This window comes from Centruroides vittatus, unplaced genomic scaffold (genome assembly GCF_030686945.1).
Source record: "Centruroides vittatus isolate TY-2023 unplaced genomic scaffold, ASM3068694v2 scaffold_464, whole genome shotgun sequence".
NCBI lineage: Eukaryota > Metazoa > Arthropoda > Arachnida > Scorpiones > Buthidae > Centruroides > Centruroides vittatus.
Window position 1 is genome coordinate 2,707,475 of NW_027122710.1, and position 4,378 is coordinate 2,711,852.

General features: G+C 34.8%; 1 non-coding gene across 1 annotated transcript; it reads left to right on the forward strand.

Moving 5' to 3' along the window:
* The first annotated feature begins 1,935 nt into the window (after positions 1-1,935).
* On the forward strand, positions 1,936-2,007 carry TRNAQ-UUG (transfer RNA glutamine (anticodon UUG)). The gene has a single exon. It is a non-coding gene; the product is annotated as a tRNA-Gln (tRNA).
* Positions 2,008-4,378: the final 2,371 nt, after the last annotated feature.

Consider the following 4,378-nt stretch of genomic DNA (forward strand, 5'->3'; position numbering starts at 1 on the left):
AGAATGCCGGCTACCATTCGAAAAAAATTCGAAAAGACACTTACATCACCGCGTGCACTAACTTGCGCTTTCAAAACTTCTAAATTTTCATTCATAAAACCACATAATCGACCCCGAAACGAAACTATCTGAGCCATGGAGGACGCCATTTTGCTTTCGACCTAAACTGCTACAAACGGCCGTTTTCGACGACGCGCGCTCCCACCGGAATTTAGGAACGCGTTCGACAGGGATTTTTAAACGGATGTCGCTCGCGCGGAGTTACGCGAAGGAATAAAAGAACGCACCCTATGTCTCTTTACTGAGCAATGCACTCTATATTTCAACTCTTTCGAACTGATCGTTCTGTTTGTATGATCTACTTTGTCGTTATGACGCATCTCAAGCATTATAATACGGTAAATTTAGCGGCCGGATGGCCGAGCGGTCAAAGTGGCAGCCTACCGCTCTGGGATCCGGGATTGAATCTGGACGGTCAAAAAGCCCCAGGAATTTTTCAGGTGGTTGTTTGTCCTGATATGTCAGGCCCTGTCCCTCATCACCCGGCTGTCCCATTGTGGATCTGGCCGAACCCATAATGGGCTTGCTATAAGAGGCCCTCTTAGTGCCCACAGGGCGGAAAGAGTTACAAAATAAATAAATAAATAAATAATAAGGTAAATTTTATTGCGATTATTTTTGTTAGCAACATTTTACTCCATTTTCTTAAAAATACGACTGGATATTTGTTTCGCATTACATATCGCCGTCCAAAGTTATCTGAATTGTCTTTAAATTTCATGAGTAAATTCTAGACATTAAATCAAGTACTAAATATATTTGAAGCATAGTTTCATGTAGGCCTACTGTATGTATGCAAATACTATATTTAATAATATAAGAGCATGACAAAATATGATTCTCTTGGGCTTACCGTATGTCATTTTTGAGGACATTTTTGTTTTGGGAGTAAAAATTACCGTCCGAACACATTTTTGTAGATTCCTTATTTTGTCCGCATTTCCAGTAGATCCTATGTAAAAATGAAAAATTGTTTCTGCTTTTTAAACTCTTTCCGCCCTCTGGGTTAGAACCCAGAGGGCGGAAAGAGTTTAAGGAAAGAGTAAGAGGGCCTGTTTTAGCGAGCCCATTTTGGGTTCGGCCAGGCCCACAACGGCCAGTGGTAAGGAATGCGACTCGACATTTCACTCTCGAACCATCCGCAAAAAATTCCTGGGGTGTTTCGATCCCACCGGATTTGCTCCCAGGACCCCAGAACATTAGGTTGCACCTTACCGCTCGGCTCTCCGGCCATGGAGTTGATTGTCCTAACTACGATATAATAACCATAATTCTATGAGATTCAAATACTTTTTTTAATTGTTTCCTTAACTCGCTTCTCTAAAAGTCGCCCAAATGACATCTGTCAGATACTAAAACCTCTTAATCATGTCTCTAATCGAGTATCTTATTAATCATAACTTTGGAATTTCAGAAATTTAGAGAAAGACGAAATTCCGGACAGTATACACTGTAAATCTTGAAGTGTCCGGTTAATCCCGGAAGTTTCAGGTTGTAGATCCAATCCAATCATTGATGCGTACGTGAACCTCATAGAACCTGCTAATGCGAATTAAAAAAAAATAACAGTAAGCCCTACATGAGGCATGTATAAATTTAATGAACTAAAATTATTTGTTATACATCCATCGCATTATTTTAGAGTTCTATCTGAAATGTTTTCTACACAATACTAATCCAGAGAAATAATAAAGATAGAAATTCTATTACTATTTTATTAGCTTCAGTTAATATTGTTTTAAAAAATTATTCCTTTTGTATTTATAATTATTTCATTAAAAATATAATCGAAAAAAAAAGCTATATTTTATAATTAACGTATTAAACCTTTTTAAAGAAAGAATGTATAGATTCTGAAGGGAAAGTTGAACATCTGGTCCCATGGTGTAATGGTTAGCACTCTGGACTTTGAATCCAGCGATCCGAGTTCAAATCTCGGTGGGACCTCTCACGAAATTTTTTTTTATTTTTCTTTTATAAATTCAAAATTTTATATGTTAACGTAAATATACTTATATACTTTTACTTAATATTATTTATTTTCAATATAATTTAATAAGGATAATTAAGCAAATCCATTAATTTAATATATTAAACATATTTTATACAAAGTTAACATTTTAAATTATTTTATTCTATAAAATTCACAATTTTCATGACGTAATTTTATTCTTTATTTTTTTTAAATTATCACGCTTTAAAAAAAATACGTAATAATGTAATAATTTATCGCGCGCATCGTGTTTTGTTATTTTAAATAATTGATTTAACTGAACAATTATTTTAAAAAATAAAAGAAATAAAAATTAATTTTTAAACAGATTTATTTACATATTTATGTTTTACATTTGTCAGAAATTTTCGTCTTTTTGACAATATCTTTGCTAATAGATGGCGACACTTGTACAATTGTTACTTAATAGATCTCTGGCATCTGTACTTCTGAATCAAAATATTTATTTAAAGCATGAAATTCATATTTTATCAATATTTCAAGTTAATGTAATTTAATTAAATCTTATAAACTGCTCTATTCAAAACATTATAATTCTTGTTACAATATTTTTTTCTTATATTATTAGAGACTTCGACAGACTTAAGGTGGCGCTTTATATTTTTAACGTGTGCCAAAACACGATGGGAAGTGCTTGGTAGTTTTTTATTTTTACATGTTTCCGCCCTGTGAGCACTAAGAAGGCCTCTTTAAGAAAGCCCGCAGTAGAGCGGCTGTTGGTGAGGTAAAAGGCCCGAAATATCTGAATTATCCCCCGAAAAATTCCTGGGGATTATTCGACCTGTCCGGATCGAACCCGGGTCCTCCAGAGCGGTAGGCTGTCACCTTGACCGCTCAGTTATCCGGCCATCTTTACCTCGGGGTCAGTTCTAAACCCCGCGAAATACAAATAAATATTGTAAAAAAAAAACAGGAGAGTTCTTTATTTCCAACACGTAAAACTTCTAGAAAGTGTGATAGCAGTCAACTTGTACTGTACGTTAATAAATAAACATTTCTTGTCAAATGTATATACAGTATTTTCCCCTACTGTTAAAAGCAATATATTGATATTTTAGAATTCTCATTGAAAATTTAAATTAAGCTCAGATTAGAAACAGCAATGGGCAAAACAAACGTGTACGGGATTTTTACGAACTTGTTACAGTATAATTGAAAAGTTTTGTTATTCGTAAAAATACTTTTTACTAATTAAATACAGTTGTAGGATTTCGTCAGATGGCAATTTTATGAGAATTAATTAACTTGAAGACACAATCTGTCCGAAATTGAGAACTACCATTTATTCACTTCTTGCGTTCCAGAATACAAATATTTGACGACGTGACCTCGATTTTTTTTTTTTTGTAACTCTTTTTGCCTTGTGGACACTAAGAGGGCCTCTTATAGCAAGCCCATTATGGGTCGGGCCAGGCCCACGATGGGGCGGCCGAGTGGTAAGGGACGGGGATCGACATATCAGGACGGACCACCCCCGAAAAATTCCTGGGGATTTTTTGACCCGTCCAGATTCGATCCCGGGTCCCCCAGGACGGCAGACTGCTAACCTTGACCGCTCGGCCATCCGGCCGCAAACCTTTTTCGATTCTCGAGTGGTAAGGATGGAAAGAAAAACGAAGATGTTTGTAAGATTCGTCAGTTCCAATTTTAAGTTTGTAATTTTAATTGAATATTTTTTTGTGTTTTATAAAGGAATGTTTTTAAACTTGCCGGCCAAGCAGCCTAAAAAGAAAGGTCACGTCGTCTGTTTGTATTCTGGAACGCAAGAAGTGAATAAATGGTAGTTCCCAATTTTGAACTGTATCTTCAAGTTAATTCTAATTAAATACAAGTTAACCACTCGGGCGCGGATAGACACCAGGGAGCTGATCTGAATTGCATACTTGGAAGTTTTCGTTCTTTAAATATAAATTTTTGTTTGCTACTATTCTTACAGAAAATCAACGCTTTTATTACTGAATTTAATTTAGGAATAAATGTTTTCACGAGTGGTGCAAAAAAGTCTTCGGAGTTACTCGGCTCATTAAGCATTTTTCTTGTTATTTTTTTTTTTTTATAACATTATACAATATTTGAAGTTTCTGAAATTGCATGTTGACAATGTTTAAAACATTACAGCTAATAACATGACTAATATTAAATAGTAATTTTTAGCATTTTAAAATAGAATTTTGCTTAAACCAATTATTAAAAATTTCTTTTTAATGAAAATTTATTGGTTGGTGTTTTGCTATCATAAAAATGAATGTCCGCGACTGTTTTGTTCGACATCTGGCAGCTCTGCTCAAAACTTTCATTTTATTC